Raw genomic sequence first — 16,485 nt, 5'->3', positions numbered from 1 at the left:
ACACACACACACACACACACACACACACACACACACACACACACACACACACACACACACACACACACACACACACACACACACACACACACACAGAGTCATTCAGCCTCATTCATATCCCTATATCCATACAGACACTTATACACGTTTACACAGATACGCGTGCGCACACACATACACACACACACACACACACACACACACACACACACACACACACACACACACACACACACACACACACTGACACCCCCCACTCCCTTGGCTCCACTATAGTCGCCTGCACAGCGAGTACTCCCATAGAAGTTAATGAGTGACTGCTGACTTTGACAATGTTCACCTTTTCCGCCCAGAGTAAAATTTTAATGACCAAGTGATTCTGTGAATCACTTGGCCAATGTGAGCCACAAACATTTCCAGGGAGAGTACTTGTCTAATTAGCATTAGCCACTCCCTCAGATTACCACATTAACATGCTACTTCCCACTTGTGGCCATCATCCTTCCTAAGGTCCCATTGAGGGGAAAACCTTGGCTGGAGAACTGTCTTTGAATAAGAAAGGATAACTTTCTGAGATAAGAGCTCTGCACTTGAAGCAAGCTTTTCTGAATTCCCCTTTGTCTTTTCAGTATTGTTGTCTCCAGTCAGACAACTTTTAGCCACTTTGAATGTCTAACAGCGGTAATTAGGATCACACTGATTCTTCCAAATGACCTACAAGGTCAATGTAAACATACTGTCATGATGCAAATGGTCCTTCATGAAGGTGTTTTGGTGCTTGTAGTGGTGCATAACAGGGCATTTGGTGTCCAAGACTGCTGTTTGCTAAGTTTTCAATTTCTGTATCAATGCAAAACTACAACACACAGCTTAGGACAAGAGAGTTAATTTTTGCTGTCAACATGTGTTCTTGTGCATGCGATTTAGTACATTGTTTGACTGGAATTATTATTCTGGAGTCACGTGGTAAGTTTTCTTAGCATATAGGCAGCTGTTCTTTCATGGCAGTAAAATCAAGTGGTACAAAGTTATCACCCTATGGCCTTTTTACAACAATATTACACACACACTGGTGACAATGATTGCCCATTCCTGATTTCTGTTTCCATGGCAGGAAGCATCCTGGGTAACTGTGTATGGTGACTGATGTGTAGTACCCATACACTGAATTCAGAGCTGTTGGTTGGCCAAGTTTTTCTTATTGCACTAGTCGCAGTCCATCTGCATTATTTGTGTTGTTGTCTTTTCTTATACTTATCAGATGTAAACTCAAAGGCTTGACTCTAGGCCTTCCTGTGCAGTTTAGTTATCAGGCCCCAGTGGTCATTAGCTTAGTATACACCTATGAACGTCTAATACAGCTCAAAACTGGAAAGACCCAGTTCACCTATTTCAGCTGGTAGAGTAATTCCCAACAGTGCATACTGTGCATCTTGACCTGGCCAAGGCATTCAATACAAACCCCATCTCAAGCACTGTTGACCAGCTGTCTGAGCTAAGTGTAAATCCTTACATAACTCACTGGATTGCTGGCTGGCTCACAGATGGGATACAAAAAATAAGTATCAGTGAGACCACCTCCAACAGGAAACCTGTCTCCAGAGTAGTACCCAGGGCTTCATGCAGGGCCTGCTCCTGTATGGAATCTACTTCTCAGAAGTCAAGGCTAATGTTCAAATTCACAGAAGACTGTAAATTGAAAGGTATATATTCCCCCCAAGACACCAACATATTGCAAGTGAGTTTAACACAGACAAATGACTGGTGCCAAACCATGGCCTAAAACTCAATGCCAGAAATGCATTATAATGCCCTTTGGAAAATTCCCCTTGGGAAATAGTTAACCCAAGTTAATTACTTCAGCGATAAAATAACCCTAAGAGTTGACCCAGTAGTAAGGGATTTTACCTGTAGCTCAGATAATAAAAAATCATTCTGTATTGCCCAACTTATAGGTAAGGGTATGGCATCCACGTCCAAGGAAGTTATAGTATAACTCTACTGGACCCTTATCATACCTATCATTGAATACAATGCCCTGTTTGGCATGTACCTAACCAGACACTTCCAACAGTTGGAAACCCACAAAGGTTTCTCACCAAGAGAAGTCAGGACATGAATACCCTGTCATACACTGATCGCCTACTCTATTTCTGTTTTCATTCTCCTACAGACTGCTGAGAGGGGATCTTTGCCTGGATTACAAGCCTTCCTCAGACCCATCCCTGATAGATCTATTGCATATGGGGAAAACAAACAGCACCAGAAATAACTAGATCCATGGATCTGAAATTCACTTGAGACATAAACAGAACATGCTGGAGAGACAGATATGTGTCCCAAAGGCTCCCTGTATTATGGAATAAGCCCCCCATCCATGTAAAGCAAAGTTCATTACTGACTCTGTTCAAATGAAACCTTGACAACTGGATGGGAAATCACAAATTTATCCCCATCTGTCCTTTATAGACAGAGGCCAACAAATAGAAAAGTATTATTCTAACATCCCCCCAACTACAAATCCTTAGTTACCTCCATACTAACATGCCCCCTTGTATAGATGCTCATGACACTTGGGACCCAAATGGTTTGGAGTGAGTGGCTATGTTTGTAAGAGCCCTAGAGTTCATTAGCCTGGTAAAACCCTATGAATCTATATCCCAGATAACTCTGTCCTGTATAATCATCACTCTTAAGATGTCAAAAAGAAAAGCCCTGGAGGGGGTCCACAGGAACTGCATGGAAACTGCAGACATACCAGTATAACCTTCCAAGTTATAAAATATTTATTGGAATTTTCATAACAAATATATGTCTCTTATAGTGTTCTCACTAATGAAGGAACCAAACAAATTCATAATGATTTGAAGGCAGCATAGTACCACAGATAGGGGAAAGCCACATCCACCTAAGTTTAACCAAATGCTCAGAATTTGCTCTAGGAACCCTAGTTTTGTCCTGATTAAATGAATAGCCAAACAGCTCACTAAACTGCCACAGTGCTCCAAACAGCACTCCCAGGCCTTCCTCTAGTTGAGTTAAATATACCAAAATATCATCTGGAAACAGTGATACCTTTACCTCTCCACCCTTTCACCTATATTTCTATTATTCCTGTATATGTATTGTGAATAGACAGCTCATACTGGTGTCTAATTATTTCTATATAATTGTCGTGGCAGTGGTGGATAGAATCACATTAGAGACCCAGGACAGAGTGCTGCTCGCTATATTTTTATCCATGACTGCATACCTGTCAGTTGAGGTCCCTTCTCACTGATGTGTTTTTCCAATTGGTTCAGTATCTGCGTATACTAGTAGTTGATTCAAGACATATTTTCCTGTATGCAGTGACTATTTGCTCACTTTGTTTGGTAATCTTTATAATATATCTTTACCATCTCAAAAGTGCTTACTCCTCTCTGTACTCTTCTTTTCTAGACCTAACACCAGTCTAAGTATTCAGCTGCTGTACCATCTTTATCTTTTATCTGACCGGTGGTACATTTTTATAAGAAAAGCGCAGTCCGGGTCTGAACTGTCTGCAAACACAAACAGCTAAAGTTAACTTTGTGTATGCATCTACCTGTGTGAGCTAATATTCATTATCCCCTGGAGAGCACTCTGCTTTGGCTTGTAAGCAGCCCCCTCACACACTCACACTCATCTTCCATTTCTCTTTTATTCCATTCTTTTAGCAAATAGTAATCATAACTGATCAAATACTGTGTGTTTGTTAATTTAAATTGAGACCACAGTAGCCTACTGATACAAGGTTGTCTTGTTCTTCCACCTGAGAAATGGTTAAGAAATGGCTTACAGCTTCAGAGCAGTCCTTGGTCAATTCTGAATGTTTCTTAAACACAAACTTGTCTTTGCTTGGATCTTGGCTCATCCAGCTCCATTCTCACTCGCTACGCTAGGGCTCACACCGCTCCTCTCACTGCCCCCATATCCCACCCACCCCCAATACCTGTAATTTAAACTTGACCAAGCCACACCCACCAGAGTTCAAACCACCAAATATGGTTAAGTAATTATAACTAACCCCTCCCCTTACAAATTACTACCTTTCTACAATACATTTGCATTCATACACAGTGGCAACTACCCAATAGAAACATACCCAGTAAACACCCCAAACATCTCATACATAACTTCTAACATTGAATATGTGACATTATAAGCCTCCTCTCCTACGCCAAAATTTCCTACCACATTACCACAAACTATCCGTATTACCTTCTCAGGTACCCAAACCCATACTTTAAATTTTTACTAATCTCTACTTAATCCCAAACTCACTCCCCATTATATCCTGAATAGTCATCATGTCTACCAAACCTCTTTCACTTCTAATTCAAATACTACTACATATTGCCATATCTTGCCTAACCAATCTCACCCAACCTTTCAGTGCAAATCACCCACCCCCATTCATACAACTAACCCAGTCTCCATGATGCATACATATTCCTCAACCTGCATATCACCCAGTCTCTACCCCTTCAATAATAGTATGCTCTTCACCTACAAACTCTTACCTAACCCCAAATACTCTACTCACATCTATATTAGCCACATCCCTATAAAGCTTATACCCCATAGATTACATACCAAGCAACTCAAATGCCTCTTCTTCCATCTCATCTCTATTCTTTTCTCTGGCAACATTCACCCAAACCCTGGCCATTCTAACCCACACATCTCAACCTCCCAACCCCATCCTCCTCCCACAACTGGTAAACCCCTCTGTTTCTCAGCTCTAAATGCTCAGAGCATATGCAACAAAATTCCTAACATCCATGCCTGGCTTCTACATAACCAACCCAATATTCTGGCCATCTCAGAAACATGTCTCAAACCCCTTTATAAAGACTCTGAACTAACACCACACAACTACTCCATAATTAGGAAAGAAAGAACACATAAAAAAGGAGGGGTAGTCGCTGTCCTCTACTCATCATCCTACTTAGTTACCTCCTATACCAAACCTATTCCCAAATTTGGCAAGGCAGAACTAATTCCAGCCCTACTTCATATAAACAAACAAACTTATATGCATAGTCTCCCTTTATATCCCTCATGGAGAGAATATCTCAATCCTTGAAGATATTCTCTCCTGGTTCTCTAACATCAGTAATGAAACTATAATCATGGGTGATGTTAATATTAACTGGTCAACAATTCAATCTCCTACAAACTCACTTAATACAAACTTGTATAACTTCACTCAGATTATTAACTCAACAACTATGCCTTCCAAGAACTTCCATACTGGAAGCACCCTGGACTAGTTTGTCATCCACATTACATCTCTGATAGTGGCACTCTGCCCGACCCATTAGGTGATCACTTCCCCACTTTTTCCCAACGTCTTCCCTCCTCCATACAGCTAACTCATACCTACACCTTCACTCACTGTCTAAAAAACTTTAATCCTAGCACATTCTCAAATGCACTAAAAAAATGAACTGGAACCCACTAAAAACCATTCCCTTAAAAAATGCTGTTACCTACTTTAACTCAACTTTCCTCAACTTGCTTGACTCCTTTGCCCCTCTGAAAACAAAATGCATAAGAAGCAATTCTGTACCTTGGCTAACCAAAAATACCTTACTAGCCATGCAATTCTGGGATAAAACCTGGAAACGCTACTCCAAAAATAAAACTATCACCACCCTTAATGAATTTAAAACACTTTGTAAAAAAGTAAAAAAAACTTTTTATCTCAGACCACAATGCTTACTTTTCTATACTCCAAACCAACCACAACACCAACCCCCAAAAATTCTGACATGGAATCTCCTCCCTTCTCAACCCTGGCAAAAAAGAAAACCCCTGCCTTGATCCAGATGTCTCTGAGTCGGACTTAGCCACCCAATTTAACACTTTCTTTATCGATTCCATAAGTAAACTTACATCATCCTTCACTTCCCATTCGGCTTTTCCACCCTTATTTCCACCTATCCCTCCCTCCCTCCCTTAGCATCACCTGCTCCCAACCTCCTCCTTTCTCCTTCAACCCCATCCCTACAGCCACCATAAAAAATTTCTACTAACATTGAAACCCACCTCCAATGCCCCTGATGATATACACTTATATTTCTTAAAATTTATTTATTTATTTATTTATTTATTTATTGCAGTTGGTTTACCAGGATAGTCCATTGGGCCACAAGGAACCCGTTTTCAATGGAGTCCTGGGGAGAAAAGCTCCAAAAATACATTTTACATACCTACAAACATATATTCACACATACACTCAAAGGTTAACAATAAGGTAAAAAAGCAAAAATGTACAGCTAGATACAGTATGCAAAAAATTTAATAATATTAATTTGTACAGAAATATCCATTTATACAGAGTAGTTAGGAAAAAACTTAGTAGAAAGTTAGAGGAGATTCAGTGAGATGATGAAGTGGTGGAAGAAGAGAATCATTGGACTTACCTAATAATTTCTATAGAAATTTAGGTATAGTAAGGTGTAGCAGAGTATGGAGGGAGAGAGAAGAGAAGAGTAGGTTATGTAGGGTGGGAGCAGGAGCATTCCCACTGAGATGCTAGGTGTGTATAGAGAGATTTTTTGAAAGCAGAGTGATTAGAGGTGGTACGTATGAGTGAAGGAAGGGAGTTCCAGATGCGAGCTAGGGTTAAAGATAGAAGGTTTTTGCCTTCGGGGATATGTAGGTTTATGGACTTTGAGTAGGTTTTGATTGTTTGATCTTAATACTCTATTGGGTAGATGCATATTAAATGCAGAAGAAAGGGAAGGACAGAGGGAGGGGTTGAGAATAAGCTTGTGGGCTAGAGTTAGCTGAGTGTAAGTGAGTTGATTGGGAAGTTCTAGCCATTTTAGTTTCTGGAGGGAAACGCAGTGGTGAGTGGAAGATTTGTGGCTGGTGGCGAATTTTGCAATTTTGTTGTAACAACAGGAAAGTTGTTTTTTGAGAGAGGATTGAAGATTAGTTAGGAGTGGGGCGCCATAGAGGAGGGAGGGGATAAGGAAGGATGAAGCAAGTGTTATTTTGGTAGCAGAGGTAAGGTAGGCATTTTGTCTATAAAGCATACCAAGTTTTTGGTGGGTTTTTTTGATTTTTTTTGTAAGTGGGAGGTAAATTTAAGTTGGCTGTCAATTAGTACTCCAAGTAGCTTGGTCTCTGACACTAATTCTAGGGAAGAGTTATCTTGGCTAGCGATTGAAAATGTATTCATGTTGAGATGAGTAGCTTTAGAGAGAGTAAAAATCATTAGCTTGGTCTTGGAGGCGTTAAGAGCTAGGTGATTCTTTAACATCCATTGTTCTGTTATAGAAAAGGCATCTTGAGTTAGTTTTTGAAGTGTAGAGATAGAGGTGGCTGAGCAGATGATGGTGGAATCATCTGCATATTGGATGATGTTTGAGAAAGGGATTGATTTGTGGAAGTCATTTATAAATATGTTGAAGAGAACAGGTCCTAGAATGGAGCCTTGTGGAACACCTGTAGGGGTATTAAGGAATGAGGAGGTAGTTTTTTTCCATTTTACTGCTTGTTTCCGGTTGGCTAGGTAACTAGAGAACCATTGCAAGGAAGAGGAAGAAAGGTTAAGTTCTGAGAGTTTAGATATGAGCAGGCTATGTGAGATGGTATCAAAGGCTTTGGAGAGGTCTAGTAATAAGGTAGAGACAATTAGGCCAGAATCACGAGCTCTATTTACTGTTTCAAGGAAGGAGAGGAGGGCTGTCATAGTACTGTGGTTAGGTCTAAAGCCATGCTGTGTAGGAGTTATAAGGTGGTTTTCTAGGAGATGAGGGAGGAGTTGAAGGTGGGCACATTTTTCTAGGATTTTGGAAATGGGGGACAGGATGGCTATGGGACGGAAGTTGTTGACGGTGTTATTGTTGCCCCCTTTGTGGAGTGGAATGATGTATCCTTGTTTCCAGATTTGGGGAACTGTGCATTCTTTTAGGGAACGGTTAATTAGGATGCTGATGGGATATGCGAGTGTATCAGCAGCTATACTAAGAAAGTAGGAAGGTATATTGTCAGGGGCATTGGTACAAGGTTTCAATTTCTTAAGCAGCTTCTTTATAGAGGATGTAGGCATGGGATTGAATGAGAGGGAAGTGGAGTTTGGGGATGGAGAGTTGGAGGGTGGAGGTGTTTGGAGTAAAGGTTGTGTAGTAGAAGTGGTAGAGGAGTTAGAAGATGGGGAACAGGGAGTAGAAGTGGTGAAGGATAGAGTGTGAGTAGGTGTGTGGGGGGGTGTTAGAGAGCATAGTGGAGTTGGAGAATGAAGATGTCAGTTTTGCAATTGAATCAATAAAAAATGAGTTAAATTGGGTGGCTAGGTCTAGTTCAGAGGCATTAGAATCAGGGGTGGGAGTGTCTGGTGTACTAGGATGAAGCAGAGTGGAGATCCCTTTCCAGAATTTTTGAGGGTTGTTTTTATTTTGGTTTTGGAGTGTATAAAAATAGTTTTGTCGATCAGAGGTGATGAGTTTCTTTACTTTATTTCGAAGCATTTTATATTCATTAAGGAGTAGACTTGTTTTAAGCTTCTGGTAGCATGACCAGACTTTATTTCTATGTGTCATGGTAGCAAGAGTGTGTGTAGAGAGCCAAGGGGCAGATTATGTCTTTATTCTCTTTGTCCTTAGGGGAGCTTGAGAGTCAAGTAATGTTAAGAAAGTTGTATTAAAGTGTGTCACTGCTATGTCTGGAGGAAGGGTTTTTAGGCAGTTCCAATTAACTGCTTGTAAGGAGTTTACAAAGGTAGTTGGGTTGAAATGTTTTCGGTCACGGATAGTTATATAGTTGTGGGTTTGTTGAAGAACAGTGGGAAGTCGGTTGGTGAAAGTGGGTGTGTGATCACTAAGGGAGTCTGGAAGGGTGCCACTGTTGGAGAAATAGTGAGGGTGGGAGACAAGGATCCAATCCAGTGTACTTCCAGTGGAGAGGTTTTTTGCAGGGCGAGTTACTGAATTGATTAGTTGAGAGAAATTGTATAGGTTAATATTTAAGGAGTTTGTTGGAGATTGGATGCAGGCCCAGTTGATGTTTACATCTCCCATGACTATGGTTTTGTTGGAAATGTTATTAGACATCCAAGAGAGGATAAGTTCAAGTGTGGAGATGTTGTCCCCTGGGGGTATATAAATGGAAGCTAGACAGATGTGTTTGTGATTATTGATTTGTAGTAGAGTAAGGAGAAGTTCAGCATTGTTAAAGTGTGGAATAGGTTTATTGTAGGGAGTGACTGCTAGGGTGGATGAATATATGAGGGCCACCCCTCCACCCTTTTTGAGGGGCCTGTCTTTCCTGATGATGGAGTAGTTTGGGGGAACAATTTCCCTACAGCCACCGTAAAAAACTTTTACTAACATTGAAACCCACCTCCAATGCTCCTGAAAGTTGCCGCAAAAGGCATAGCTCTTCCCATCTGCATTCTTATAAATTGATCTATTGCTGAATGTCAAGTTCCCCAGCTCTGGAAAAAGGCCTTTATTATTCCACTCCATAAATATGGTAATAACAATAATATCACAAACTTTTGACCTATCGGTATCTTATCCCCCATTTCTAAACTTCTTGAAAAACGTATCCATCTACAACTTCTACCTTACCTCATAAACAACCAACTTCTAACCCCTACTCAACATGGTTTCAGACTTGACCACAGCACTACCACAGCTCTCCTCTCCTTCCTAGAAACAGTTTATAAGGCCAGTGTTACTGGTCACATTGTGTCCACTCTCCTCCTTGACCTCTCTAAGGCATTTGGCATTATCTATCATAACCTGCTTTTCACTAAACTCTCCAAACTAAATCTATCCCACTCCTCTATTAACTAGTTTACCAGTTACCTCTCAAACAGGCAACAGGCAGTCAGATGGAAAAAAGCCACCTCCTCTTTTCTCAGTACTTCCACAGGTGTCCCCTAGGGTTCAATTTTGGGCCCCCTTCTATTCAATATATTCATAAACGATTTCTACCAAGCCATCTCAAATGCCAACCTTGTCCAATATGCTGACAATTCAACAATAATCTGCTCTGTCTCTTCTATACCCACCCTAGTTAAATTAACCCAAGATGCCTTCTTCTCCACTGAGCAATGGATGATGGACAACCATCTAGCACTCAATGCTACTAAAATGAAACTCATGATATTTACTGCCTCCAAAACCATCACCCTAGATAAAACCTCATTCTCAGCCACCAGTCAAAATAATACTCCTCTCGAAATAGTCTCTAATGCTAAACTACTAGGAGTCCTGATCAATGACCAGCTAAAGTTTGCTAATCATCTACAAGTAAATATAAAAAAAACACACAAAAAATAGGCATGCTTTACCACCACAACCGTTACATCTCTCCCTCCACTAGGCTCAACCTCACCAACACCTACCTTATCCCATCCCTCCTATACGGTGCCTCTATCTTTACTAACCTGCAATCCTCCCTCAAGACTAAACTCTCCTCTTGCTATAATAAAATAACAAAATTTGCAACCGGCCATATATCCTCTTTCCATCACTGCACTGCCCTACACCAACTGAATTGGCTTGAGTTGTCCAATTACCTCGTCTATATTCAACTTGTCCAAGCACTCAAACTTATTTTCACCCCCTCTCTCTGCCCCCCTCTTGCCACCACCTTTAAAATGCACCAACCAAATAGACTTTTGAGATCTAATTCCCAAAATGTAATTGAACTGCATAAACCTGCCCATCCTCCAGGCAAATATATAATGTCCTTCTTTCTAGCACACCATTGGAATTCCCTCCCACCTTTAGCATTTAACATTTAACATTTAACCTCTCGTCTGCACCAGCAGCAGCCTCTCTTCATTGAAAACCTTACTTCACACACACCTAACTTTAGTATGGGAATGCTCTTGCTTCCACACCACGTAATCTCCCTACCCTATAGCTACTCTCTATAAGCTATAATTCACAATAGCCTCCCATAAACTCTAGGAATTAGCATAACTCCTAGAATGGTACAATTCAGTAGCCTAGAAATTAACTGCACAAATTAGCATAACTTAACAAATTTAGACTGTTTCTGTTATTGCATTGTGCTAATATGTTAAACTGTTAAAAACTTTATTTGTAAATATTACTCTTATTGCATTGTACTAATATGTGCACTCTACTATTATGTATTTTTCTATATGTTTAATTTTGCTTCATTTGTGCGTATTACATTTCTCTAATAACTTACTCTTATGTTAAATCTGTAATTTGTAATTTTCTGGAGCTTTTCTCCCCAGGACTCCATTGAAAACGGGCTCCTCGTGGCCCAGTGGACTATCCTGGCAAACAAATAATAAATAAATAAATAAATAAATATTATCTGAAGTTTGATGAATGCAGTAACCTAGCTAAAGCCTGCAAATATAGGGTGAAAATCAAAGGGGAGCAGAGAACCCTATCTGCTCCTCTACTCCAACCAAAGGGTCCAGATAGTCTTTCTACCACCATAATCCAGGCTGTAGCACCCTTGTAGAACTGTCTAATCATCTGAATGAACAGCTGAAGGAAACCAAAAGCCCTAAGATCCATAAACAGGAAACTCTATATACCCCTTTTAGAGGTTGTTTCAGTAAATAAGCTCATTTTCATTAGGTGGAAACAGTTTTTTATGGACAACAATATTTATAATTCTGTATCAGCAGTTTGCCTACTTCTTACAAATCCGCATTGATTCATCTCCACTAAGGCAGGAACCAGTGGTGCTACACTAGTGGCAGTTGTAGCCATGAAGAATTTGCAATCACAATTTAACCCTGATAATGGCCTGTATTATGCCATTGGCTCTGAGTCTTTTCCCTCTTTTTGTATCGCACATATCTCCACTTCTTTCCAGGAGGGCGGGGCATGTCCATAGCCACCCCTTATTCATGAATCTGAGCATCTCAGACTGTAGCTGCTGCTGGTGAATCATCATCGCATAGAGCTCCTGTGAGAGCCTATATGGAGGGCATCCTTAGATCACTTACTCTAAACATTAGTTAACTCCTCCACTGCTATCAGTTTTATTAGGCTTGTGGCTTAGTCTGGTGAGAAACTGGACAGCACTAACTGGTAAAAGAAATTCCTGAATTCATCATTATGACCAGTGGGTTAGAAGGTCAATATACATATATAATTAGTTATTGTACCTACCAAACCTCTCCAAATTTCACTTGGAGTCATCAGTAAAGATTGCCTATCCACCCCCCTCAGCTGGGTTACCGTTCTGTCTACTCTCATTTGCCTGCATCTCGGAGTCTGCATCAAAGTTGCAGTGAAGTTTTCAAAATATCTTAGATTTAAAGCCCTGTGTCCAAATTCAGTATTTTTTATCCAGAATCTCTTTGGTGACTCATTTGCTTGATCTACAGCTCCCAGCACCTCTATGGATCTGGATTACAATTGTGGCTGAATGCCAATGACCAATCTTGATATGCATGAAGACTACCCCCTGTTATTCTTGCAGTGAGTCTTTAGCCTAGTATACACCTATGAACCTATAATACAGCTCAAAACCGGGAAGGCCCAGGCCTTTAATCGATCTTTCAGGATTACATTCAAGTCATCATCCAGGCCTTTTTTGTCAAAATGTCATCCTCTCATTATCCATCCCACTGATAAAGCAGATGGGTGATGCACTTTTCTAACTTCCCAAATGTTCAGTAATAAGTGTTGAACTGAGCCTGTAAAAGTTCCCTTCCTCCTCCTCCTACAGTCTTACTTCTGATGTGGCACATTCTGGCAAACAAATGTGAAAGTTTTCATTCACTTGGCCAGATACATATACTCAGTTAATTATTATCTTGTCAAGTTCAGACATTAGAGTGCACCTAGGAGAATAGCAAGTATACAGATCTAGGGGGAACGACAGTTTCTTATTCTGCAAAATTTTGCAAAGTACTTACCTGTCATGAACACTCCATACTCCATCACTCTGGATATCAGAACTGTTATCCACCAAATTCCTGACTGCAATAAAATGATCGCTCTTACAAGACCGTCACTTATTCAAACAAAAATCTCAGGTTGCTCTGAGGTGCACTGGGAGGGACATAGACAACCACCAGTGTAATTTTGGATGAACCTCACTGACTTGTTTTCGTGATAAATCTCTCTTGCTCATTAGAGTGATGGGTATCTACCTTAACTGGGCAACTAACATTATGCAGACCCATCCCATCACATAAATCTTCTTCTTTATGTATAAGAATAAAAAAATCCCTGATTGCATTCTGTTTTTAGCAATTTCAAGTCTTTTGATTCAAAAATGTGTGTAACCTGCAAGCATAGTATCTAGGGGAGAGATTGCTTAACACAGGAAAATACTTGGACACTCTGAACTGGACTTGTCAGGCTATTAACATTTCAAACTATATATTAAAATGCATACAATTTAAGAACCGAGTCTTATTTAACAATAGAAAATACCTACTTCTCATCTAACTACATTATGTACTCCCTAGCCCCATAATACATCTAAAAGTACCAGAAACCTTGCAATGTAAAAAAACTTGCATAATAGCACAGTCACAGTTACAAATATTGAGAAACCACATTCTCCAATAATAACCAGCAGTGGAATTTAGTAACCAGCAGTGGAATTGAGTAACCATAGTAACCAGGCCGCTGTGGTGCAGCGGTTAGCGTTGTCACCTCACAGCAAGAGGTTCTCCCGTTCGATTCTCTGCTGGAGCATCTTCTTTGTGGAGTCTGCATGTCCTTCCCATGGTCGAGTGACATTAAAGACATGCAGGTAGGTGCGTGTATGAATGGGCGTGCCTTCTTTGAAGGCTGGGTGTCGGGCTGGCAACTCAGCACCATAAAAATCCACTGCCAATCATTAGTGGATGGGAGTTCCACTGTGGCGACCCCAAACCGGGAAAAGCCGAAAGACAAAGTGGAATTTAGTAACCAACACTGGAATTTAGTGACCAGCAGTGGAATTTAGTAACCAGCAGTGGAATTTAAGTGTGGTATATTGAGCTTTGCTATTCAGCATTGTGGCAGCACTGGGCAACTATAATAGCAAGCAAGGATGCAGCATAAGTTATGATTTATAACAGTGATCAGAAAGTAAAGTGGGCCTAAAAACATTCAAAATCTCCTTATTTGTTCTTTCTCCAGATAGCTAATAAAAGAAAAAAAAAGGTGTCAGTTACTTAATCACAACATTCATGGTGTGCAGATATCTTAGCTAGGAAAATCAGATGCATTTAAGCCAGCTATGGAGTTGTATAAGGATATATTGAGAGAAGTTAAGCATTCTAAAGATAAGTACATGGTGACACTGTCCAGTTTGATGAATGAATCCACATATATATTACTTTGAAACTTGGTTCAGCTACAAAAAAAAAGTTACAGAAAAATTGCTATGCTATTCACACATTTCGAACACAAGCTGTTTATGATAATAAAATGATTTTACCATAATTACTGCAAGAAGAAAGTCAATAAAACTAGAGTTCTGAGTTAAAGCAGCATGTAGTGAACAGCAGCTTTTGTTTGGATTTGGATAAAAGGTTACTAAGTGGTATTTACAGTAATCTGTGGAAGAGAAAGCTGTTATCTGAACTGAATTTAATGTTTCCAAATGTATAATTAACAGTGAATACAGAAATAGCAGGGATACACAAGTCACAGAAGATAAGGAAGTACAAGATACTGTTGTTGCAGTAAATAAAGGCAAAAATCAGAATGACTAGGAACAGTATTTTCTTTGTCGTTGTGATAAACAAAAGCAGACAATAACATTATAAGGTTAAAGAAGCTGAAGGCCGCAGCTGTGGAAAGTTGAGACATATCAGTCAAGCATGTAGTAAAATGTAATCCTTAGTAAGGAATAAACAGAGACATTTTTAGAAAAGGAGTATGACATTTTTTTTCTGAAAAAATGAAACAGAATTTCCATCTTCTGCATCTACTTTTGAGATAAAAGATAAAAGGACTGTTATGCAGATTGATATGGGGACAGTAGTGTTGATTATATGAGAAAATTTCAGTGTTTCCAAACAAAAGATTGCAAAACAAAATGTGTAAAGCTTATAATGTATACTGAAAAGAAACGGTCAGTAATGGGTCAAATTGTGGCTATGATATGTTATAAAAAACAAAAGTGACATCTGTCATTTATTGTGATACAGGAAGATATGTATTTTGTGTGAGAGGAATTAAAGAAGTGGGTGTTAAACTGTAAATGATAAAATATGTGAGTCAAAGAGTGAAGTGAATTTTTTTTTTTTGTCAGAAAAGGCACGCTGAAGTGTTTCATAGGGAACAAGACATGCTGCATGGTGTGAAAGCTGCCATTTCAGGGAATCGCAATGTTGTGTCTTTCGGCTTTTCCTGGTTAGGGGTTGCCACAGCGGAACTCCGGTCCGCTAATGATTGGTAGTTGATTTTTACATGCCAAGTTACCAGCCCTGACGCACAACCTTCAATGAAGGTACGCCCATTCATGTATGTCTCCACGCAGAAAACACTCTAGCTGAGAATCGAACCGGACAGCGTCTTACTGTGAGGTGATAGGGAATCGCAATGTTTTTCCAAAATTCAGTAAGCTGGCTCCTGGCATTTCCAATGAAAGAGGGAGCTGATAATGGAAAGACTAGAAAGTGGAAAGCTTACTGAATGGGCTGCACCTATTGTTCTATGTAGGGTATAGTCAGGTGGTTACCCCATCATGATTTCAGGCTTTCACTGGACTTGGAAGTTCTAACCACTGATTTGAAGGTGTGAAGGTTAAGACAGTTTCCTCTTCTGACCATTGCCTGGTACATTTTGCAGCTGAACTTGTTATATTGCAGGAATTTTAACTTTGCCACCCGTGATGTTCTCAGTATTAGGCCATTTATGTTAGGGTACAAGTGCAGATGACAGCTTATAATATGGCCATGATATCATCTCTGGATCTTATTGGCCCCATGCTGTGTTTACTCAGTCCATCTAGTTGCATATTAACTTTGGTTCACTCATGATCTAAATTGTCTTCTCAGGGAAAGATATAGATTATGGTATCAGTCACACCATTCTTACCTGCTGGATTAATGCTACACTCATTAGCAATTGTAACTCATCTGTAAGGAGGCAGCATTTTTGTCCTGACACACTTCAACTGTGGCTAATCAGCCAGCATTGCTATTTATGGTGGTTGATATGCCTAGTAGTCAGACCTGTCTTGCCACCCGGTGGGCACTTTCATTTTAAGAATGTGCACTGGTTGCTCATTTCTTCACAGCCAAGCCTGCATCTTTCAGGTCTGGGTGTAAAAATATGGCACTCTAGGAGAATGCTGGTCATCTGGCTAGTCGAACTGGTAGGCTGTGGTATGAGTTTGTTTTGCCTGATTATTCTGAGTTTATTAACTTAATTTCAAGTATCCACCAGGCATTTTGAGATTGTTGCCTGATTTTATACAGTATTATCAGGTTCTTCTTTGAGTTGGATATTTTCCCCTTTTACCTCAAGGAAGCATTAATTGTGCCTGTTT

The sequence above is a fragment of the Protopterus annectens genome, chromosome 1.part1 (assembly GCF_019279795.1).
Source record: "Protopterus annectens isolate FY-2018-M chromosome 1.part1, PAN1.0, whole genome shotgun sequence".
Taxonomy (NCBI): domain Eukaryota; kingdom Metazoa; phylum Chordata; order Ceratodontiformes; family Protopteridae; genus Protopterus; species Protopterus annectens.
This window is presented reverse-complemented; position numbering follows the sequence as displayed.